This window comes from Nymphalis io, chromosome 1 (assembly GCF_905147045.1).
Source record: "Nymphalis io chromosome 1, ilAglIoxx1.1, whole genome shotgun sequence".
NCBI lineage: Eukaryota > Metazoa > Arthropoda > Insecta > Lepidoptera > Nymphalidae > Nymphalis > Nymphalis io.
This window is the reverse complement of record NC_065888.1, coordinates 11,974,661-12,002,051: the sequence shown is the minus strand read 5'-3', so window position 1 is coordinate 12,002,051 and position 27,391 is coordinate 11,974,661. Positions and strand designations below refer to the sequence as shown.

Sequence of the window (27,391 nt, the reverse complement as noted above, 5' to 3'; positions counted from 1 at the left end):
AATTACATAAATACATAATGCTTTATAATCAATTCCATTTATATAATATCTTGTATGGAAATTATTATTATCTTCTATATAATATTGCATTAGGAAATTATGCTTCATTTATTATGTTTATTTAAATCTATTAATATGCAAAATCAAACGCAAAGTGTAACGCTTGTAACCCACATATTCCTTTTTATTGTTCAGTTCAAAAAATCAATAACATTTCAAACACTTTTATTGTTAAGCTTATTTTAAAACTATTGATGTTACATCTTCACGAGAAATAATAATCGTATTAAGTAAAGAGGTTAAATATTTAGGTAGTCAATCTGAGTTATGTCACGTTGTCAGTGTTCACCTTGTTTTTTCATCAGTTTTATGTCCGACTGTTACTCGACTTACCTAATAAAGCGAATTCGAGGTTAGTAGGCTGTACGTGTTAGGTCATTTCTCTGGAAACATTAGCCTTTTCGAGTAGGAATTTTGTTCAGAGAATCTACAAATATTTCGTTATTACTTTTAATGGATTAGTATCGATGTTCAAGATGGGACATTGCTGAATAAATTACAAACTGCGATTATTGAAATGCTTTTTAAAAAAAAGGTTACCTTCGTTCATATAGTGCTGTATTAGGATGAGTTGTATATTATTATGAATTTTAATTGACTTTAACTCATTAAGCACATACTACCACACTGTTGCTGAATAAAGTAAATGACGTTGTCGTAATGAGAATAAAGTTCTATGTTAGAATCATTTATAGAGATGTTAGGTCTCACTGACATCATTCTACCTTTCATGGTCTTACCTAAGATTGACCAATCTTTGATCGCTTAGTCTAGCTCATGCCATCACCAAGGGAGGTATTTCGGATGCGGTCTTTCAGTCTAACTTCCCGTATGTTACGACTTACGCTCCATTGCTTGTTTATACACACAGTTGACTAGTAAGATACCAAGCTTGGACACCATATGTCAGGATGGGAGGTGCACAATTCCATGACTACGTTTAAGGGATATTGGTTTTTTTTTTATAATATAGATGGACGGACAGGAAAATGGATCACCTGAAGGTAAGTGGTCACCACCGCCAAAAGATATTGGCGCCGAAAGAAATATTTACCATTTCTTACATCTTAAATGCGTCACCGCCCTTGCGAACTAAGATGCTATGTCTCTTGTGCCTGAAGTTTACTAGCTCACTCACCTTTCCAACCAGAACATAACAATCCTGAGTATTGCTATTTCGCGGTAAAAGTATGTGATCAATGGCTGGTGCCTACCCAGACGGGCACAAAGCCCTACCACCAAGTGGTAATAAGTTATTATATCAGTATGTAATGTCATACATGATTATCTGTCCAAATAAATCAAAATAGTAATAAAAATATGAATATATTCGTATTATTAGGAATCACGAGTAAGCTACTGAGTGAATTTGAATAAACGTTTTGGTTATATCGTAAAAGTTTCTTTGTTATCCCGGAAAATGACAAAACGTAACGGATATTCAAAAAACTGCATCTGCATATCCAATGTCTACGAAAAGGAGGTCGTAGGCACAAAATTGAGTACGTATGTGTGCGTATAATATATACAATACGTGCGCATACGACGCGCACATGCATGACTTCCTTGAATTATTGGAACTGAAAATATATCAGAATAAGGTAGTTATTTTGGGTGCTATCGTCCGTCCTCGACATTATTCGCTCATTTAAAGCTAACGATCCAGTGCGCAGATTTTAGTCTCATTATTTTTGTTAAGAACAAAAATAATTCTTTTATTTTTATATAGACACTAAAATAATTTTAAATTTCCTAATATAGTAAAGTGAGATGCAGATTATATCTGGCGATATCAATAATTCAACGTAGTTTAAGAAGCTATCGATTTAATCACTTACTGCCTGAATCTTATGTTAATTGTAAAACACTAGACAGCCGAAATACTTTTTAGTAAATCATGAAAGTTATAAGAAAATTATATGCAATTTTATGTATGCAATGGTAAAAAGTTTAGGAATACGCATTAATGCATGTTGCGCAATGTATTTCTTAATGATAAGAGTAGCTGCCGTGATAGAAGGAGAGACAGTTAGCCGCATGTTTTTGTTTTAATTGATTAATGTGTTAGTTTATTGAATTGCGTAAGTGTTTTTTAACGATGTCCATTATAGTTATTGATACCAACAAGCCCAAATACTTCTAAGTTGTGTCGTATTTTATCTATTAATGATGTTTTAATGAAGTTGCCGATTCAACGGACAATCGTCAAGATAGATATACATCTTTTCAAATATCATTAGCTACTACAAGCCGAGATGGCCCAGTGGTTAGAACGCGTGAATCTTATCTGATGATCGTGGGTTCAAACCCGGCAAGCACCACTGTATTTTCATGTGCTTAAAATATAACTTTAATATAACTACACTCAATTTTTATTTTAAATATTTTTGTCACTTAAATAAATGTCTAAAGTATCTGTAAGCTAGAAATAGCTTCATTACTTCTTTGAATGAGTGGAACATCCTTATATTGAACAAGAATTTACGAGAAGTCTTGTATCGTATATCGAGCTGCGGGTGGGATGGCACAGTTCTTCTGACCGACATTGGTTACGGGACCATGAGATATTACGTGCGTAATAGTATAATCTTTAGATATTTTTACAGGAATTAAAGATGTTTGATGATCTCAAATATCTTTAAGTTTTATCTGAGCATTAAAATAACATTCCATTATAATTAGTTATCGATGGATTAATCAGCATAATTATAACTTTTTTTCTTATATCAAACAATTTTAAAATTAAAATGAATGCAATTTAATTGATTCGGAGTCGTTTCGTCATTTAATTATTTTTTTTTGGTAAAAGCTGGCCAAATTCCCAACTCACAAGCGAGATGGCCCAGTAGTTGGTACACTAGAATCTTAACTGAAGCACTGAATTTTCATGTGAAACTTATTTATCCAGAGGAACCAGCAAGCTTCGGATGAAAATCTGCCACATGTATATCCACCAAACTGCATTGGAGCAACGTGATTGATAGTGATAAGCTCTAAGTTTTCATCTCATGAGGAGAGGATAAAGCATCCTCTTCCTAGCAGTTGGTGATTTAAAAGCTGCTAGTTTTTAAAGTTGTTGCAAAGGTACTACTACTAAAGTGTAGCAGTGTGTATCTATAAAACCCTCAGAGGAAGTAGGCAAGTTAATTTATAATTATTAAAATCAAAGTTTTATAAAATTTAATTTCAACTATTTTTAAGGGTACAACCCAAACTCTGTTTCTTATTGGGAATTGTCGGACATTATGCATTCCCTTAAAATATTTTACCAATTTCTTTTATTATTAATTGTATACCTATGTAATAACTGTAAATGTCTGTGAGATAACCGAATGTAACCGAATGTCGTGATGGTACAAAATATAAGCTTAAAAATAATATCAGTTAATGAGCATTATCGACTTTATATCTTTGCATTACGGCTCAAAATAAATTGATTAAAATTACCACAGCTTAAAAATACACCTCCCACGTTTTGCCGCCAAAAAGAGTTATTTGTCTCGTACATTAACTGAACAATGAACCGTTAAGCATACAATGATATCCTCTTTGCGTAACTGATGCATGAACAGAACATACAGTATATATTTTAATGTCACGAGCTGTATGTTTATTCTGTAAATCCATAACTTGACTGTCTACTCGTTGGTGTAGTGGCTAGATCCTGAGGTCCTTAGTTCAAATCCCTGGTCGGGCTGATAAAAGTTAATGGGATTTTCTCTCGAAAAATTCTCATTAGCAGCACAAAATTTGTAAGTTGGAAGTGTGTGTACTCCCGTGCCTTGGAAAGCACGTAAAGTCATTGGCCCTGGGCCTTAACTCTTACCAATCATGTCAAATTTGTCATCTCATCATGAGAGTGACGGAATAGATAGTGCACCTGTGTTCGCGCACACACTTGTACACCATAATACATATGTCCCGCGCACTTGGTTAGTCTGCCTTGAGAATCGACGATCCGTCAGGACATCATCATTATTATATAAAGAGATAATATCATCAACAGTATACAACACAAGTACTTTTTATTGTATCGTATAAATGTAAAATACTAGAAACGTATAGTGGAAATCTTTAAATTTAATTTTGTATAAATTAGCAATAAAGTTGTGCGTGCGCTGTGTTTATTAGCTGTAAATTAATTATTAACTACCAATCAATGAAATGGTTTTACAAATCGTTACTCGCAGATTTTTATACTTGTGTAGTTTTTCGAAAATAGTTTTTTCGCTAAAATGTGATTTAGATTATACAAATCTAATAAAATTCGAAAAAGACGCGCCAAGAGGTGCTCGCTGCTTACATAGTAGTAGCTTCGTTAGTCGTAAATTCAAATCAAATAAAAATACGTTATAATAGAATTCTATAACAAAATTCATTTAATCAGAGAACAATTCAGGTGAAAAATTTAAATCTTTTAAAAATAATTATAGGATATCGGAAATCTAGTTAGGTATTGAAGGTGTATTAATTTATACCGAATTATATCTATGAAAATATATACCCAGTTTTTTACTGTTTTTGTTGAATTTTTATGATTTATATTTATATTCAATTGATGGAACGGTTATGATGTTTTCGATAACCGACGTATTAATTACACGGAAAAACATTACTTTTAAAGGTTAAGGGCAGATCACCACCTTATTACACTGTCATCTAGAAGACGGAATTCTTATATGATACATATTATATATATGTATGTATTTTTATTCGCTATTCATTAAAAATAAATTAAAACCAACACCATCATCAAAAATCAAGAATATTTTTATTTATTGCTTAATTTTACGTTTGAATCAAAACAAAAATGGAACCGTTACTATGCGTAAAAATCTAAAATTACCTATACTTTTATACGACTGTTCAAAACTCATGTTTGTATGTAAGTTTTTTTATTCCACCATGCATGAAAAGATTTGAATGCATGTGGTATCCTTAGAATCCTTACATCATAGAATACATACACTGGCTACAAATTCATTCATTAACACATTCAGGGCAGTCGGGTAATTTTAATTTTTAAGGTTAAAAGTAATATTATGACGTGACTAGGAATTTCAAAGTAAAAGGGATTAAGAAAATGATTCACGTGATATTTTTTTAATAATAAATCACTTATGTAAGACTTGAAGTTTCGAACTAATAAATCCGAGGTTGCCGCTAATAAATATTTATATTAAATTAATATGTTGAATATCGCACAAGCTTTCTTTTCGGCTGACTTTCGCATTTCTTCGAACTTGTTTATAATTTGTTTGATTATATATTTTAGGGTTGTCAGAAAATAAATAAAAGCTAATAAATGACAATTAATTAAAATATATAATCCTATAAAATAATATGGTTAAAAATATAGTTTATTATAAAATTCCAAAGTACTTAATTAATTTTTATTTTGTTTCAATGAAACTAGCAAAAAATTTCTAATTTTCATCAAAAGCTGAATATTTCTAATTTTAAAATATATTTTGGTATAAAATTCCTAACAACATTTTAAAGGTATTTTATAAATATAAATTTTTAAATGGAAAATTATGTTGGCAGCCTTTTTTATTGGACCGAAGAAGAAGATAGATAGCATACGGAAATACCGACGCGTATAATATATTTGGGTTTTAGTCGATTTACTTATCATGAACAAGGCCTGAAGCAATGAAGATGTTATGATTTTTTTATTAAAACATATATAAAAATAAAAAAAAAGTTTTTATTCGTTATCAATATAAATTTGACAAGCAAGACAAACTTTTAGAAAGAAATTTACTAATGTTTTCCTTTAAAAGTAAGTTGAAAGCGTTTTAAAGTTATGCTTTATTATGGTAAACTATTTTTAACATTTTTAAAAATAAATATTTTTTTAAGTGGACGTGTTTAATGTTTTAATTTTTTATGATCTTTTAATTTTTTAAGCACATTTATTAGCCATTTATCGTTCGTTATGTTATCTATATTATCTTTTATAGAAAATACGTAGTTTGTATTTATGAAAACATACTTATAACAACAACATAAAACGAATATTACAAAATACAAATCAAGCAATTAACATTGCGGATGAACACGCGGTATCGCAAAGCAACCAAAATGTTAATAACGAAATATCGATTCATTTCAATCGACTGAGATTTTTATTTGTAATCGAATGAATTGTTCAATCGATTTATGTTCTTTAATAAAATAATCATTTCAGTATCGTGTTAAGAGTAATAGGTTTTTAAATCTACCCAGGTCGCAATAATACATCAGGCGTGTGTCGAAGCAAAGGTAATAAATTGCCAAAATTTAATATTTTTAATGTTTATTGTGCGTGCGTTTTAAAAACCTACCGCAATTAAAATGTTTGCATACCGATTTAAATGTATCAATGTCTCGAATGGAACATTTGGAATATTAAACTTTTTCGGACTAAGGCATGTAATGTAATTTTATATTAATGTGCGCAATTATATAAAGAAAACATAAATTTAATATTTTTTATGTAATTAAAAAAATATATATTATTGTAACTGTTTCACTGTTTTTACAGCCGAGATAAGTATTAACATTAAAACCAAGAAAGTTAAAACAAGACAAAAACATAGATATTATGTTTAATAATTTAAGCACCAAATGCAGAATAGTAATTAAAAATTAAACGCGAAACATGTCTTTTGTATATAAGGTGACATCACACGTTCACAAAAGGAAAATGTGTCTAAGTAAAGGTCGACGACCTCCCATAACCGCCTTAAAAGGGACCCTGCATTTGCAGAATAAGAGGAAATTAAGCATATACCAAAAATGTTTCTTTTGAGTTTATTTGAACAGTGAGAACGTTTTAAGTGTCACTAGGTAAACAGACAAAGTCGAATTTCTTTATAAAATATTAAAGGAAACAAGTATAACAAAATGTTGGCACGACACAATCATTGCCTAGCTTAATCACAATATCTCTTTTACCGCCAATATTATTATTATTGTTATTTTTAATTTTTTTAATATTTATTTTTATATATATAATTTGTATTTATTAAATATATAATAATAAATAAATATATGGGTAAATTATAATAAAAAATAGAGCTTAAATGAGTTTAAGTCCGCAATCAATAAGATTCACGTGTTCTAGCCTCGTGTTCATTTAATAACAATAAATTTTAATGAAAATTATATCCTTTTTTATATTAATAATGCCTGACCTGACCGATATCGGTGACGTCAACGACGATAACTATATATTCCTTCACACTCATAATTCGATTGGACGGTAATCTGACAAAACCGTATAAAAATCGGCCCCAATTACTTGGCTATCCCACAATTATTCTCAATAAAGTCCGGACCGCTACTGAGACTGAAAAACCGACTAAATTACACCCTGGCCTGACCCTGTACCTTAAGATTTGCAGCCATATTATATATAGCCCACTAGATCAACAAGGCAACTTATATAAAAATATATGGCACACCTATTTATTTACTTTTACATCATCTATAAAAGGAACACTATCGTGTAGTGCCGAGGGCAAATAGTGATATCTCATCCATTATCTTTTTCATTTAATTCATATTATGTTCGTTCTTAATAAGAATAATTGTATTCATAAAAAAATATTTTGTATAATATTTTTAATTTGCTATTTAAACACCTAATCTCGTGTATATTAATCTATCTGGGCGCGGCGAGCCCATTTATTTGATACTTAAGTAGATGGCGCCAGAATACGGTCGAGATGACCCCGATAGCATGGTCGGTAGTTATTGGTTCAAGATAATTATTTCAAGCGTGTTATCTTAATTTTAACTTATCTCGTACGGTATAGGAAGAAATTACGAGGAACCTTAATATTTTAAATAATAGAAATTAGGTCAATTTTAAATCTGGAAGATTTATAGAGTAAAATTCGTCAAAAATTATATATTTGTTATAAAATATTGATTAAATTTTATATTCATATATATTTATTTGTTGAAACTATGTACAGACATTTTATAAAATACAAAATTAAAATAAAAAGAACAAAATACACATTACAAAATTAAAGCAAAAACACGCCGTCTAAAAGATTGTCCTGTGGCATTGTACCCAAGACGCTGGCAGTATTGCCTCTGTACCGCCAGACTCAGCCTTTGGGCTAAATAAGCGCCAGCTCTTGGGTCACCAGAAGTTCTACAAAAGAACTTCTACATTACATTTTACATATATTATAAATTGATTAGCTTTTATAATTAATCAATAGCAGACTAAAAAAAGGCGATGTGTCATCTATAAAATATTCCCCAATCAAAGTGGTTAAGTCAACCTTTACTATGACGTGTCGAAGTACGGTCTTTAATAAACACAAGGTCATTTCACATGTTATTATGAGTCGTATTACATGCTAATAAGAGAAATAATAGAAGCAAATTTTGTTTGATACGTCACCGTTAAAATTTACTGGGTTTTGCCTCTTTTGAATATTGTAACGTTTAAATGTCCTGTATAAGATTACAGACGCAAAAAGTACATATCATAATTATGCCGCATTCCTTTATTTCATTTATGTATGTGTTGATAGGTTTTTGTAATCACACACAATTTCCTTTTCAATCAATGTCTAGCGTGGATTAGGTATCGCGAATTAAGGAGTCTTTTTTGTTTAAACGTGTTTTTACTATATAAACATTTATTTATATAAGCATGTAATGTATTAAATGCCATAACCATAAAAACAAACAGAAGAATCGTTGCTAACCATAGCTGGATAAAAATACATTTGATACTTTTTTCACACAGAGAACCTGATTTTTTTTGCAGGATGCTTTAAATTTTTTGTTAATCGTACGCAAAACTGGTATTGATAAAATTTTACTCTATTTTATTGTAGAGCCCTAATTAATGTACTATAGTTGTGGTCTATCAAATTTGCATATACCTAAGCTTCGCAATAAAAGAAACGAAACATCGACGTCTGATGGTAATGAACCGTGAAGGTGAGCTTGTTGTGTAATTGAATGCAGTATTGTCATATTAATGGGTCGAATTTGGAGAAAAAAGGTTTCATACAAAACAAAAATTAAATTTGATATAATGGCATACTTTCTTCTTTATTCTAATGAAAAATAAAATCGGTATTGAAATTATCATTTTTGATGTATTTTTTTCATGCAGACGAGTAAACAGGACAACTGATGGTGTGTGGTTTTGATGTGTGTTGTGGTCTTCGCTCAAAGACAATTGCACTTCAAAAAATATAAACCATAACTAACCCTACTATTGCGTTTCCTATTATGAAATCTAAGATGAAGAACCCTTGTGTCTATTACATATACATACACACCTCCAACCAAAATACATGTAGTTGAAACACACACAAAGGAGTGACTGCACAAAGCATAACCGCCGAGATACCTTCTTTGTTAGCTTAATTAGTGTTATATGTATATACTATATCTTAATAAATATTTTTATTAATGAGAAATATAAATTTTAACTAACACTTATTTTTTTCTATATACTCAATATTAAAATTTACCTTGTAAATTTTTTACCGAGAACTTGAAACTGCATTCATAGGGCATTACGTCAAAGTTTTTTTTATTTAAATTAATGGAGGAAAATAACTGCAACTTTAAAATTTAAGCATTTATTTCTCTAACTATTAATTAACACGAAATAATAAAAAGGTGACGATTATTCGTCACATTAATTACTTCCGTTATCAATTATTAAATATTATATATTTTATAAACTAGAAGGATTTTTTACGAATACTTGAGCTATAGATGGAATCATCATGTGTTTAGATTACAGAAATGTTAGTTAATGTATTATTATATTTGTCATTTATGTATATGGTCATTGACATAATATAAAATATTCTTAATAATAATTATTCTACTATGAAACAAGATAGCTTAAGGATAATACACAAGTTTGAATTGTAGGTAAAAGCAATAAATGAACCATCCCGTTATTATTTTTCGTGTTTGTTTTTAAATTTTGTCTTTCATTTAAATTGTTTGCGTACAAAATATTAATTAAATAATGTTTAGTTTGGAAAAACCGATCTTGTAAATGATCTTTGTGGAAGGCTTTTGTGATTTTGGGCAAACTCGTCTGGTACCTAGTGGTTCCAAATACTTATCATAGTCTACTGCCAAGCAATACTTTATTTTGTGCTTTGGTTTGAAGGGTGAGTGACCAAGTAACTATAGGCACAAGGACAAGGGAACGCATTAGGGACGTAAGTGATGGCTAACATTTTTTGCATTGCCAATGTTAATGGGGGGTGGTTACCACTTACTATTATTGGGCACTTACCTATTTTAAATTAAGAAACATATTTGGTTAGCTCAAACATTATTATTTTTCGATTTGATCGTCTTGTTGATTTATTTTTAAATTATAATCTTACGGTCATAGTTATAGTTAAAAAAAGATAATGTTACAATTTAAGTATAGATATGTATATCATAAATTAACTCATTGCCTCTGCTTTGAGCCGACATAGATCCACTTGAAGAGATAATTATACCTTTTATAAATATAGCTGTTATGTTGTATATGTATTCTGTTGAATAACTTGTACAATTAAAGGGACGGTACACTTATTAGCTCAATCATATAATAATTATATGTATCTAACACAACTCAAAAGCTCTAAATGATCCATGTAACTGAAAATCAACAACGAAAACCGATGTGAAAGATTATCTATTTGTAATTGAGATTATATTCTCTCGATCTCTTAGTTCTCTTGTAATTCAACACGATCAGAAGGAGATAAAGCGCAAGAACAACGGCTTCACGAGCTTTCTGAGACACGATAGTGTAAACTTAAAACAACCTTTCGTTAAAAATTTCTAAATAGAAAAAACAATCCCTGATCAGGCCATTGATTGGTTTTAATTGCGGTTTTCATCGATTCAAACTAAGGCCATTCGGAACTGCAGTATTATAAGCTAATCACTAGACCAGAGAGATAGTTAACTAGATAATAACAGATAGCTAGGCAGATAAAAGTAGAAGTAATTTAAACTTAGACTGTAATGGAATGATTTTCTTATTATACTTAAATGAAGTATAAACTAGCAAATAAAATATATGTAGTAAATTAAATGAAGTATATAGTACAAGCATTTTATCTTTGTATTTCACACTTTCGTAAAAGTTGCTACCAGCTCTCATAATACAATTCTCTGTTGAATTTAATAAATCATTATTTATTATAAGTTATAGGTCTAGAATTAACAGGCAATATCTTAACTAAACCAATTTGATAGGATATCGCGTATCTTTCTCGCATGTAAAATAAAAAGGATGGCAATTTTATCTGTTAAATTAGATACTGTGTGAAGAATTTTAAATATACTATTTGGGCATGTAAGTTGTCTGCTCAAAGTCACGTATTCTTCTTTACCTTCTCATCTTATTATTTATCCTCATTTTATTTTTGAGTAGTAATTATTAAATAATAGTTGACAGATTAATTATTTAAAACCAAACTTTCTTATTAGGTGTCAATCACGTCACAGCTTACATTCTCAAATCTGGATCACCATTGTACGTCTCATACATTTTGATTAAATAAGTTTTAAAAAATTTAAATCATATTTTTCGTAGTAGATCATATAAAAATATAGATACAATAAAAAACTGTAATAGTCGGAGCTACCTAACAATAAAATATAATTCACAATATCAATCCATTATCTTGCTCACAAATGTCAGACATTGATTTGACCTTTCATTTTGCCAAAGATTTAAATATCTGGGCGTCTACTATGTATTTAAGTATGTATTTGTTATCAAATCGACTAGATTTTAATGTAAAAATAATAAAATTAATAAATAAATATTGTTCAAAGGGTACCGGCCACTAGACAGTTATATGATTATAAGAAAATTTCAAGGTCAATTTTTTGTGCTAAGTAACATGGAACATTTTGAGTAGAAACTTATTTGACGCAATATTCATGTACGAGTTGCAAGTTTGAATTAATGTCACAAGTCTGTGGGTCAAAACTTGCAACTGAATTTTAAAGCAGGTCCATACAACTGAATAGTTAGGCACACACCTTTGGTGTTAATTACATTGCAACATAGTATAAGGTATTATTATAATTGTTGATATAAAATAAAACTGTTTTTAAATATTATTTTTAACTTGATGAATTTTAACTGTAAATATATAACAATACAATATAAATTAATTTTAGTATGTTTACATAATTTTATATGATTACACCATATTACATATTTAAGATAAAATAAAGCAAAATTTGTAAGTGCTTGGAAATTAAAAGTCAAACGATGTTAATAAATATTCGTGTAATGTTACCAAGTTCGTCACCCGCGTGTCGTAACCGAATATCGAATCCACTACAATCGGGGCCAATGCCGAATGTCATAGCGATGATACAGTGTAAGGCTGCGTGCATTCTTAAATTATAACATATTTAAAACTAAACAATTTTACTTTAATAGTCTAAAGATATTCATATATATTTATTTATATATTTAATCTACCTTTGTTATTATTTTTCATTTGTAAGTACTTATTAAAACAAAAACATATTTCCTACTGAAATTTATCTTTATTGTGTATATAATTAACATTTTCTTACGAATTCTTGTTAAGTTATAAGGTAAATATATAATTATTAATGTTTTTGTTAAAACATGTATAATAACACATCCGTAACCTTTAAAGAAATATAAAGCATTATTTCTATACTCATACATGATTTAAAACAAATGTTAATAAATTGAAATTTTAGAGTTGAAAAGTCGTTCATGTTCAGTTGTCCTAAGTCAACATCAAAGCTCATCCTACGATCTGATGTACCATTTCAGAGTAAATAATAATTTTGTACTTCTAATTGTGTGTAACCAGTTGTAGGCTGACACGATGAATCAAACTCCTAGCAATAATATTATAAATTAGTGCTTGTTTCAATTAAACACACCTGCATCTCGTAGTTTTTCTTTTGGTATCGGCTTAGACCATCGATACCGAAAGTTTTCGTAACTTCCTTCTTTAAATTAATTAAAGTAGCTTTTTAGTTATTCCATGCTTTAAGATTCTAGTTTTAAATAATCAATTGGATAAGTCTGTTAACAATAAGATTTTAAAACACTATGAGAGTCTATGTATAAATAAATTAACTTATCTGAATAAAAATGTTTTAAATTACAAACTTAGATATATGTATAGACTTATATACATATTATGTAATAAAGTTTTATTTTATTAAAGTAACTATACCAAATGTCAAAGTCAAAGAGGAGATTTGGAGCTTATTCCTCGTTTTTTTTGGTATCCGTTTTTAACTATTTATATATTAAAAAGAAAACAAAATTCACAGTCCTATTAATAAGATTTATTTTCATTTTAGTATTCGAGTTCGGCTTCTCTCCACATAACCTTGTTATTTAATACGAATTACATCTTTTAAATATTTCAAGGATTAACGGAAAAGAACGAAATATTGACAGTGACCCAAATGAGGTGTTCTGCGTGACGTCAAGCAGAGATGGGCGATATTTATTAGTGACCTTATAGATGTGGGAGAAATGACAATCGTCATTTAGATCCGTGAGTTACCTTCACGTTGATGGTCCAAGTTATAAGATTCGCTTACGCATATACTTATCAGTATAATATGAGCAAAGCGTAACAGAGAGTATGGATATATATTTGTTTATGAAATGTTTTGTTTGAAAATCAATCGTGGAAAATGATTATTATCAATACAGATACATATTTGAAGCACATTCTTTTAAATATCGATGTATGCGAGTCAATACCCAAAAACTCTATTTCTATATATATCTTTCTATATATAATATCAAGCAAAATATCATACTCATACAGTATATTTAAATATGTTACGCTGAGACATTATGCAAAAAACTGTTTTTAACAATTAATAAAGACAAAATTTCGTATATTAGAATTTGGATGGATAATACTTGTGTTTTAAAAAAAATGGATATTACTAATTATAACAATATTTTTTTGTTTCTGCTGCTGCTTTTGATTCCTTCAGAAAACAGATCAGAAGCAGTGTCAAAGCGAAATCCGCCATTTCTCAAGTCATGCACCTCAATCGTCAACAGCAAGGTGATTAGTATTTCGGACGGTGGGAGCGTACTCGCGCGCAGTCTCTCGCCGCCCGTCGCCCCGTGCGCCCACCGCCAATGCGCGCGCCATACTAAAGCGCGATATCCCAGCCGCCCCATTTAAGCGATAATTTTCAAAAATAGAACGCGCGTATGACAGTGCATATCAGTGTTTTGTGCCAGCAATTGTGACGTTGTACGCGTACAAATATATTTTCACCACTTTCACCAATTTTTGCAAGTGAGTTTTAGCTTATTTTCTTATTTATAATTGGTTGTTACACAATTTCAATACACGGAAGTTGGTGACGAAAGGTGTTTTTTGATAAGTTCGAGTACTTGCAGCAATTAGACACGCGTGCGTAACATAAAAATTGATGCGGAACTGTATTTGTATAAATGTTTATTCATTAAAAAAATAGCATGTTAATAACGAACAGAAAAAACATATCATTCCGTTTAAGTAAATTTTTTAATTGTTCATAAATATATTTTATAGAGTTACCGGTAACGAAAGATTTCAACGAGCGTCACGTACGCGTTGATGTCTTTACAACGCAGCGATCAGAACTCTTTAAATAAAATGTTACGTTACATTTAATCTGAACTTATATTTATGAAACATATATTTAATCGATAGATACTTAATATTTCAAATTATTGGCCATTACCTTTAATGGATTTGGCTGACCTTGAATTAATGACATTAAAACTCGCAACAACATTTAATTTATAATTTAAGTGTCAGTGTCACCTTAGGAAAAAGAAAAAGATAACAAATAAAAATATATTCTACTTTTATTGGTCAAGATATATAAAAAAATAACCCAAAATATGGTGTTTATTATTTTACTATACTTTAATCAGTTACATTTATAGTAGGTTATGACCTGATTTCTATTCGTGCTTAGTCATTTGTTTATGTAAAATGTCAATTCACATTCACATTTAACATTGTGTAAAATATTGAAATGTTATATTTTTCTTATATTAGTCATTTTTTTATTTATTTTTTTATTGCTTATTGACGTGTAGTAAGTTTTATGTTTTGTAACGTAATATGAATTACATTTTCAAAATTAGAATAAACTTTCTTCAAGTTACTATAGGTAATTTTGAATAATTATTTCTCAAGGTTAATTAAAATGAAATAAATCACCATTTTGGAATATAGAGTCAACTGAAAAGGACCAGCACAAAACTTAGTTACCCTGTTATGAAAATGTACATACATGAACAGTCAACAGTCTGTTAATTCTTACACTTTCGTTCTTTGGAGTGAAATGTGAGGGCAACTCAATTAATTTCAGCGATAACGGCTATTATCCAATTCAATAAATAATTTAGTGTTTTCTCCATAACGCATCTATCTATCTATAATATAATTTGATTTTTAGATTTATGTCGACAAATATTATTAACAAGTTTGTCAATTTATATATAAATAATACCTAATAATTTTATAAAATATAAATAATAATACTTCTATAAACTCAATGAAATAAAATCCACAGCATCGATAACTCTACCTTGCTTTATGCGAGTTAAAAATTTGTCGAAACTTTTGTTGACTAATGTCGTTGTTTCGTTTTGAAATTATATTGCAACTCTTGCATTAATTGAGAAAGTACGTTAAGTTATAGTTGGTAAAAAGGTGATGGTGAAATATTATGAAAAAGTGTAGCATATTAATTCATAATTAATTTAATTTTAATATATTTTATCGCTAATCAGTACTTAATTAGTCTAATATATTTTATCTACCAATACATTTGTAAGTTTTATTAGCATGCAATTTCAATGAATAGTATACAAGTACATTTATGGTTGGATTAAATATGTTGTATCTGTATAAAATCTACCCAAATTAGTATATAACGAAATTATTCAGAAGTATAGAATACAGACTATTTGAAAGATGATATTAATAAATGTTTATTACTTCGAAAATGTTTGTGTATAAAATATACAACAGGTTAAATAGGTTGTTTCTATTTGCATTTTTTTATAAGTTAAAATTAATTTAAAAATTAAAATCACACTAAATCTTTTGTTGTATTAAAGGTGTGATCGTAACATTTGATTGGCTGTAACATTGAAATAACCGTTCATCATTAAATTTTAAAAGCCTTTCAATACAACGATATAAAAGTTATAATCGAGTAAGTGGATCGATAAGAATAATGGATAAATTAACAAGGCAGATATTAATCTAAAATCTCTTAATTAATTTACATTTTAACTTTAGAGTCACTTTGTTTTAATTAATAAATTGTTACGAGAACTCTTGAATAAATTTAGTTTAATACGTTTATGTAAAATAAATTTAAGAATTGTATTATTTTTGCCTAAAATATAGCTTTCAAATATAATACTCGTCTAAAAATATTTTATGTTTGTAAATAATTATTAAAAAAAAATTTGAGAGCGTCCATTAAGTTTCTAATTTCAATGTGTGAAATAAGCACCAAATTAAAAAGAGCCTTTGCCCGGTCACTGCTAAGCTGTTGGAAAGCTTACAGATTGCTACTTTACTTATTATATTTACATAGCTTAATCTAGAAATGAACATTTATAGAAAATAAATTATATTTAAATGTGATAACAGAGAAACCTGTTCATGACTCAATAACTTTAAAAGCGAGTATAAAATTTACGCGTTTTATCATTACCAGATGACATAATCACGTGGAGTTACCAAAGGTGTTATATCGATTTTGAAATACAAACATAATATGATGTGGAACCTTGGACTAACGCAAACTCGTTTTTTTATTTAAATGTGTAGTTAAGAAATCTTGTGGTAGACAAGTTTTTTTTTAAAGTTGTTATATTAGCAAAATATTGTATCAAATTGTGTTTTTCATCGAATTATGTGCTATATTGCACTTTATTGAATTGTATTTGTTTTTTACGGAATATTTCTATTTTTTTTCATACAATTGTTATCATTTTTTTAACAAAATATAAAAAATTTAGAGCCGGTGCACATTAGCGAATCGTATCGTGTACCTTGTTACTTTTGGTACAAATAAAATAAGGATAGCATTGTAACTACTATAAGACTAAAATGAATATATAAATAAAATAAACATAATATATGTTAGTGTCATTAAAATTACTAAGGATTTTAAGTGATTTTAATTTTATATAATTTCATATGTAAGTTTTCAACTTCAAATTGAAATTTAACTTTAAATTTAATTTAGCTTGTAATTAAATTACACATGTAGCGTAATTTAAAATCCCGTTTATTGTATCAGAGACACTAAGCATTCTGTCAGCGATTCCGTCGAGAGTCTCACGCTCCACGCCCATCTATAAAATTTCGTCACGCGTCACCTTTGTATAAAAGAATAGAAATTAACATAAAAACAATCCCGCCCAGTAGCTCCGTAATCCTTTATTACAATGATATAAAGTCGAGAATCGTACGTTTCTGTAATTCGATACAATTTGATATTTGACAAAGGAAAGCTAATGGCCCGTTTAACTAAATAACGCGAAGCATTGTCATCGTCGACAATAACATGTTAGCAGGTTGTTTGGCAATAACCGACGCATGTGAAACAGACATACGGTATTGATTGTTACGAACTATCCACGTCTGTTTGATAACATATACACATATCCAAATAGACTCGCCTTTTTTGAACTTGTAATATTTATGTTTTTAATTCTCGCTTAAAATCAAGATAAAACGAAATAGTGAAATTTATTTGAAGATATGCAATAAATTTTTATAACATTTTTATCTATAAATCACTAGTTTTTAATAAAAATACGTTTAATTCTATTAAAAACCGAGCTTATATAAAAATTTTTTTGATCTAACATATTTTGCGCTTGTAGAGATGCATGCAGTACTGTTCCGCACATTTCCGAGTCTTAAGGCCGTCGGAAGAACATGATTTAATGGGTATATTTTACAACAGTACTATTATCTATTTTCCGATTCGTGAGTGATTGTTAACGAACAAATTTGAATCTAATTCCCAAGCGCTAAGACCGACATATGATATCAGTCGCTACTGTATCCGGTAGTTTCAGACGATTTTCCAAATTATCTTAAATGCAGTTTCTGTATGCATTCGCTCGAGCAATTTATTTTGCACGTTTGATTTACGTGGTTTGATTGATGTGTTGCTCAATTAAAAGTAATATAATACTATGCATACAGTTATGCTATCTTCCTACGAATTGTAATTAAAATATTTTTATTTATTTTTATAAAGCATAAGCTTAATTGCATACACAAACGGTCAAGCTTGTGAATATTTATCCTAGACGACATTATCGAAATCATTTGTTTAAAAAAATGTTATTTAATTAAAAGTCATAAACTAAATAATTTAATCTTTAATTAAATGTAAATATAATTACTATGTTACTACACTACATTTTCTATAAATTATAATAAAAAAAGATACCGCAAATTATATATATATTACATAATATAATATTAATCATTCGATAGTATAGTAGTTAAGAACCAAGATATGAAGGTTCTAACAACATTTTATGTAAATAACGTATAATTATGCGAAACCTTTATAATTAATCTAAACCATTTAAATAAATGTGTAGCTGCTTTCAACGAAGATATAAAATTTCAAAGATAATTAAAAACATAGTATACTGTTGTTTGAGAATAAAGATTCTTTAAACTCTATATATACCAAATGTGGTGATTCAACAGAGAACCAAGGTTATCGACATAGCCCAAAGGATCAGTAAGCTGAAGTGGCAGTGGGCTAGAACCAAATGTCACAGAACCGACAACCGTTGGAGTAGACGTGTTCTGGAGTGGAGACCACGCTTTGGCAAACGTAGCGTAAGACGTATAGCTAGGTTGACGATATACGCAAAGTGGCTGGCAGTGGATGGAGATTCAGAGCTGGAGATCGAGCTCAGTGACGTGCCATTGGAGAGTCCTATGTCCAACAGTGGACGAAAAAAGGATGATGATGGTGAAACTTTATACTGTTACACTGTTGCACTGTAACATTAAAAGGCATATAAAATATCAAGCAACATATTAATCTATGAAACATATAGTTGTTGCCCGCACGAATATCAGTTGTCGGTTGCAACCATGACAGTACGAATTAAGTTTTGAATAAAGTTTAATACTTCTATACTGCATCTATTGTATTTAACTTACCGCAATATTATGTAAGATTTAAAACCGGTGTCAATGTTATTATAAAGAATTTTTCATTATACTTAATTTACTTTTATTAAATATAAATACAAAAGAAAAATTATAAAATTTATAAATTATAGCTTATTTACCACGCACGTTTTATGAGAGACCGCTTCTAAATCATTTTGGAACAATGCTCAAAACCTTCACGCTCAAAATCAAATATACAATTCAAAAATAAGGATATTTATCCTTGTGTCGTATATAAATTTGAAAGATTTTGTGTTATAGAAATATAGTTTATCCTTGAAAACTCTTTATATATCTGTGTTAAATGGTACATTGTATTTTAACCCATCACGCAATTATCATAATACGTATTGCAAATATATTATTATTCTAAATAATACGAAGTTATTGATTTGACTAAAGACATAATTTTTCCTTAAGAGAATCAAAATTGCAATTCAACTGGTAATTCTCAAAGCATTCTTGCTATTGTTCTACGTGATCATATTTGTACGGTAGGTATTTTTAACTTTGACTTGTATTGGTATTTTGATATATTATAGTAAGCGCAAAAATGTTCGTTATTTTATATATATTCAAACATTTTCCAATTAAGTGTGCAAATATAATAGAATGTAAATTACTTAAAAAAACTTGTTATTATATTTTGTTCTATCCATCGCTTATACAATATGAGTACATCAATAAATCAATTTCATGTAGATATTATGATTGAAACAGCACATATTGAAAAGTAACAATTATTGATTAAAATACAGAATAATTTAAATTCGACTTAAATGTAAATGTATTTTTTCCCTTTATTTTTTTATTATATTTGAAGTCGTGTTTATAAGTGGCGCCTTCTATCATGTCAATGAAACGTGTTCGATTAGTTTGATAAGGTCAAATTGCCATTGAGTTTTATTTTGTCAAAAAGCATTCTTGTTTTGTTGGTGAAATAGTTCTTACTACTTGGTGATATAATACAAAATCACTATTATTGGTTTTTCTTTGTTTTATATAAAATAAAAAAGAGTTTAGTATATTTTTGTTTGAATTTTAACAAGACAATTAAGAATGTATTACATTTGCAACATGTTCAATTAAAGAACAGAGACATTATGTTGATGTTTTTGTAACATTACAGCGATTACAAGATTTCACATTTGTATTTAAAAACGGTATATAAAAAAAGGTGAAGTAAAAGGCTTTTTATTATACACAAAGCCTTAAATAATCAAATATGGATATTTTTAGAGTACAGTTTTTGATACAAAAACTTAGATACTATTTCGTCTAATTAATGAAAATTTTATGAAAGTTATGAAAATTTGCTTTGCATTAATATAAGTTTTAATTTTTGCATACAATTTAATAAGTTACGAAAAAATGGATAAATTATGCAATTCTTATTTTTAGTGTTTCAAATTTCACAAATGTACGCAATCATTTTATAATACTGTTAAGTTATTGTACACACATTGAATAACTTGTCCTCGTGAAAATGTTTTCTTAACGAATAACGGACCGACATTGAGAAGTGTCAAGAGCCAACTACTGAGTTTCACTTTTAGTTGTAAAAACGTATAATATAAACGTATAATTAACTAGAGACCCGACCCGGATTTGCACGGGTCGAACTAAGACAGACAAACATATTTATAGTACCGTATACTTTTGGATTTAAAACTGTTTGAGACGAATTATTCATTCATTATACATTACTATCGCAGTGATCGCCATGGAATCATCAGTTAAAAGAAATCTTTTTAAAAATAGATGTTAACCATCCATTACCATTACCATCGCTTGCATCGCCAATGCGCCACCAACCTTGGGAACTAAGATGTTATGTCCCTTGTGGCTGTAATTACACTGGCTCACTCACCCTTCAAGCCGGAACACAACAACACCAAGTACTGCTGTTTTCCCGCCGGCGGGGTCGACGACCCTCTTACGTTACGTTATTAGTACGTTAAATCACGTTACGTCCCGTCAACGCTTAGGCGTATGACGGCGCTTATAATGCACACGTCCCTCCCTCCCGATTTCAACGGAGTCCTAAGCCGAGGTCCGGCCCCACAGGAGGCACCCTTAGGACGTCCGTCTCTCTTGAGCCCTGTGTGGCTCCGGCTGAGTTCAACTCGCCCATCCCGCCCGGTGACGCTGTAGAGGCCAGTAAGGCCAACAGTATTACACAATCCGAAAAAAAAATACTGCTGTTTTGCGGTAGAAAAACAAAAAAAAAAATGTGTTGTATCGAAAAATATTCGCTTTAAAAAAACTTAATAGTAATAAAAATCTTGACTATTATTTAATCCCATTATAGTTCTCATCTCAACGAAAATAATTTGGTGATATATGATAATAACTTATTTAATATACATAATGAATATTAACAATACAAAATGATTTAAATTATAAAAACATAAAGAAATCCAATAAAGTTTTTAATGAGCCGGATCTCTCAGGTCAGATGTAATCTCAATTTGAAATATTATAATTATACAATATTAAGATTCATTATACACGCATGTTTAAAAATAAAACATAAATAGATATATTATATATATCAAAGGTGTTCTAGGCAGGCCGTTGTGTAGACCCGCTTGTCTGGGTACCACCATCGTTAGTTAATTATTGTACCACCAAACAACACTACATATATGGGTTTTGGTTTGAAATCTGACATAGCCAGTACTCCACAATTAACTTATTCGACTGCCTTGTTAGTCTAGTGGCTATTTGTAAGGCCGCAGACCTGGAGGTCCTGCTTGGGTGGTTCAAATCCTCTGAACTCTTTCTGGCCGGGTCGGATTGCCATCCCATGGGATTATGAGTGTTTCCCTAACACGATAGAGAGTACACCTATGTTTGCGCACTTGTGTAATGTATCTGTCCTGCACAGTAGGCTTATCTCTCTTGAGATTGGCTGCCGTGGCTGAAATCGCTCCCAAGGACATTATGAAAATTACTCCAAAATAAATAAATATATTAGAACATTAGCACTAGTACTTTATTTATTTTGCAAACAAATTTTATCGAAACATATAAACGCAATTAAAGAATACCTAGCTTTTTATTAATAGTTTATACAATAAAAAATAAAACACTAATAAATAATGATTACGTATTAATAAATTTTAATTATGGAAAAACTGTTATAATTACTGATTTTCCTATATATATTATCCAATATATAGGAAAATCAATTAAGTCATAGCCTCTAAATATTCCACTGCTGAGCTAATTCCTAAACTCAATTTGAGAAGGAGATGATAAGGATGCTTAGTCTAGCACGAAGTTACACTGCGACCTTATGAACATAAATGTGGCAGAACTTCATTCAACACTTAAAGGTTTTCTCTCAAAGCTATACTTTATCGCAACATAAAACAACATAACATTGATGTTTGACTATAAACTTGCTATCCTCGATATTCGTGTCTTATCCAGTGTACCACTTCGCCTCAATATACGCGAAATCGGAATACAAAATTTAATAAAAACATAAATACTTAACTATATATATATTTTAATAAAATGTAAATTAAAATAATATATTTTATTGTATAGCAAATAGTTATAACAAAAGTGTTTATTTATTCCAATCATCGGTATTTTATGAAGGAGATTGTAGGCAGTAAGGCCGTCTGGTTTTACCCGATAGGCAACTTGTTATAACGAGTTTACCAAAATGTCACACAATCGTAAACAGATTCGATAACAACCGGAGTCGACCTGTACCACCTAGAAACAAATGCGAAATTAAGAAAAAATCAAAAATTTAATCGTTACCTTAAAAATTACATTTGATCGAAATGATTTAAACCAATTAACAAAATATATATATCTTTAAATATTAATAATAGCTACATACATAGGGTAATAGGCGAAGGTCGGACAAGGATAAGTGAATTTATCTAACGATAAATTCGGGCTTTGCCAAGCCCGTCTTAGTGTGTACCACCCACATATTTCACATCGTTAAGTTTAATATTAATTTAAATTTAAATTCTGATTAAGTCAATGCAATTACAGGCAATTTTTAACATCTTAGATTATATGGTAAGAGTTGCATTCAATGTATAAAAAGTGGTTTCTGAATTGATATTTCAATCGAGTATCAGACAAACAAAGGTGACCTAGCAACAGATAATAATACGTTTGTTTCGATAATATGACATTTGACTAGCAGTTCACATCATTCGATTAATTTATTTATAAATATTTGTATGAGTATTTTCATAGTTTATGTTATATTTGTTACTATTTAATATTTTGACTGAATTAAAAAATATTTTTTTATCAATAATTTTGTTGTTTTTTTAATTTTTGGTGTGATTAAATTACATCTATAAACTACAAAATATATTATGTAGGTAACAACTATCTACTGCCTGTGACTTCGTTTATCATATATAAAGAATGTGATGTCGTGAAAATTAGTAAAATATATGAAGCCACTGAGATTTAATATACTTAATAGCATCATGCAATGTAATTTTGATTTAAATTGAACTTTGACCGAAGATAGAGTGAAAATCGTGTCCAATTTAACTCTTTAGAATCACTTTCAAAGAAGTACAATTTTATGAGTAAAGTTTTTATACGATTTTACGCCTTATGAATTATATTATTTCCTTTAAAAAATTAAAAATTTGAAAAACTAATTATTTTAACTTGCAAATTTCTCTAATGTTTTGAATATTAATAATTAAAACGTCCTTCAGACCGATTTCAGCCACGGCGGCCAATCTCAAGAGAGATTAGCCAACTACGCAGGAGATATTATAGTGCACAAGTGTGTGCGCAAACACAGGTGCACTCTCTATTCCCTAACTTTCATAATCCGATGGGACGGCAATCCGACACGACCGGAAGGAGTTCAGGCGCAGGAACAACGGCTTTACGAGCTTTCCGAGGCACGGGAGTGAACACACTTCAGACTTACAGACTCCAGGCTGCTACTGAGAATTTTTTGACAGAAAAACCCAATAACTTTTTATTGGTCCGAGTTGGAAATTAAACCAAGAACCTCCGGGTCTGCGGCCCTACATCCAGCCACTAGACCAACGAGGCAATCAATATATGAATATTAATATGATATAAATATAGATGCTAAACTATTTTTTATATAAATAAAATCACGCGATGACTTCATGACGTAAAATTTCAAGAGGTCGAGTGTTTTGCATATTTATGTATGTTTATTAGGCACAGTTGAGTAATACTATGAACGACACCAGCATATTTAATGAAATAACATTGATTAAAAAAAACTCAATTAATTAAAAAAATTGCAAATCTTTTACGAAGAAGAATAGAAATATAAAATAGCCTTTTTGTAAATTAATTGTAATATGAATCACATGCAAATTATATGAAATCTAATAATTTGCAATCTTATAATGAATACAAGCGATATAGAGAACAGTTTTACGCTTAACTGTTTTCTTAGTGAGGTAAATGTGAAATTTTGCCTCAAACGAGTTGAATAGTGTTTGTTTTAACTTTCCATCCTAGTTATCTTTCAGAGAAATCATTATCAAGTATTATTTAGGCCTATAGCTTGTATAAATTACTTCGACATTATAGGAGTGGAGTGTTTACTGGAAGTTTATTTACATAAGAATTATTTACATCAGGGGCTTGAATAAGTATGTAAATACAAATAAAAATTCAAAATACTTACTGTTCGCACTCATATGACGGCTTTGATTGGTGGCAGGATTTTTTTTTATAGAATACAAGAAATTTTTTTGTTCCATGTTAAGGTATTCTGCAAGGGCGACTATTCAAAAACGCATCGTATAATACATATTATTTAAAAACAAAATTAATTTACCTAAGCAATGATATTACTTATATTAGAAAAATATGGTTTATGATAAAAAAAAAAAGCCAGTTTATGATAAAAAATGTTACATTTTTTTTTAAATAATGATAATTTCAAGAAATTTAAGCCAACATCTATATCTTGCACACACAGCACTTGCATTTAATTACTACTGCATTTCACCATGTTTTTCCATGAAAAAGCATACAACTAACTCTGCCTCATGAAAGACACTTAATAAGTATAAAAATGTATTTAAGAATATTATCAAGATACACTTAGAACAACTATACTATAAATATTCTGTCAAAGTGTAAGTATATGTCTATGTTAAGTGGTTACATTGCATGCCTACGTGTGTCTGTAAGTTATGTTCTCCTATGTATATGCTAAATAATGCACAATAAATGTATCTATTTCTTAACTTCACCCATACTAAGCATGCCACACCATAACGAATAAAACAAATGCTACTAAAAATAATCTAATTTCTAATATAATATTTTTACCAGTGCGATGTGATATTTTTTAAACGGTGACAGATAATAAATAGAAGAAATTAAATTAAATATAATACATATATATTAAAATATATAAAATAAATATTGAATTTATACGTTCAATATTTATTTTATAACTTACTATTGAGGCGATCATTTCGTTTACGATGTTCATTATAATAGATGCGGTGGGAGAAATCAATATTTTCCCTAAGAAAACCCATAAAATAAACTGACTTTCTAATCTCTTGTATCGCGGTCACAAGACATTATTGTGCTAATCTTCGCTAAACATAACTATAGTCGTAAAACAAAAAACATCTTATTATATTGTGCACATAATGAAAGTTGTTTTGTTTTTCGTAGAAAATATTGTCCAAAATGAGAACTATATTTTAAAAATAAATAATTACGTATGTTTTATAAATAATGTATTGAGATTTTGTCTTTAGGTGCGGTACGGAAACAAGATGAACTTTAAAACTGTAACGGGCTTTAGACTATCACTTTTCAATGTCTATGGTTGTTTGTAAGATCTATTTGCATCAGTACTGCTAGAACCATAACAATTAACCGTTTTAATTGGCTTCACCTAGTCTACCACTTATTTTCACTCTTAACAGGTGTCAGTTGTTTTATTCATTGTATGTCTGTTGCCAGTTTAGAATCTATAACGCTTTGTATTGATGTCAGTAATAAAAAATGGTGTTTTCAAGCCAAGAGCCGATATTGCCACTGGAGTTAGAACATGTGAATGTTTTTGATAAGCTTAATTTGTTTATAAAACATTTCGTGCTTGGTGAAAAGGAAATCACCGTAAGGAAACCTTTATATGTCAAATGTAAGGTTGCCACAGGTGTAACCACCCACTCGTGTTGCAGCGTGGTGGAATAAGCTCCAAGCGTCAAGGGACGACGAGGTCTTTGCCCATCTGTGGGACATTTACAGGCTATCTATGTTTAATCATTTGTATTATTAATAACTTAAGTAAATAGTATAATTACTTCATTAGTTGTATATAAATTGTAAATTACGTAAAATAAAGATTTATTCATCCACCATGAGCTTTCTCCAGCGAGTCACTGTTAGAAAAACAGTGAAAACTCATCAACACAAGGTCATTTTTCTTTACATTCATTGTGGTATTTGACGTAATTACTTAATGCGATAATCGAGGTTATTCAACCGTTGTTGAAAGCAAGAGAAATGCGGAGAGATTCATACCTCTGGCTCTAGCGTGCTTCTTCTAAGCACGCCGCGGAACGGCTTCCTTGTAAAACAATGTGCGTTATGTAATAATTAATTGATTAATATTAGCTGGGATTCAATTTTAACATGATTGAAGTATATATGGCAAATGTCATAAAAAAACTTGGCTTAGGACTGGTAGGTACTGCGTTTACGTAATTTAACAAGATAAATTAAATGTAAAGCTTCCGGTTTTAACTAACCCAGTAGTAACCCCTTTTTTCAATGACGTAATCAGTTCATTAATTATGTATATATGTATATATAACTCAATTTATTTATCCTGCACGGGAATCAACTAGTACTAAATCTACATTTTTTTATCATCTTTACAATTTGGTATAGTATAATATTCCTCTTTTATGAATGTTTTTTTTTTTAAAGAAGAATTTAACTTCTTAATTCTTATATAAATTTTCCCTAGCCGTCTAGGGAAAATTTTATATTTTATGTATTGATTATGCGAAGTGCTAAATTTGGTATTACAAGTATATCTA

The 27,391-nt window shown here is 29.6% G+C and overlaps 1 protein-coding gene across 2 annotated transcripts in view; it reads left to right on the top strand.

The window, feature by feature from the left end:
* The window catches only part of LOC126772472 (uncharacterized), a 151,083-nt gene that overhangs the window by 21,170 nt on the left and 102,522 nt on the right, over positions 1-27,391 (top strand). The window contains exon 1 of one of the 2 annotated variants that reach the window (XM_050492875.1): positions 14,198-14,390. The exons of the other annotated variant lie outside the window; for it this stretch is intronic. The gene's annotated coding sequence lies outside the window, so the exon portion shown is untranslated. Of the gene's footprint in view, positions 1-14,197; positions 14,391-27,391 lie in introns of those variants that run through there. 2 annotated transcript variants of the gene reach the window in all.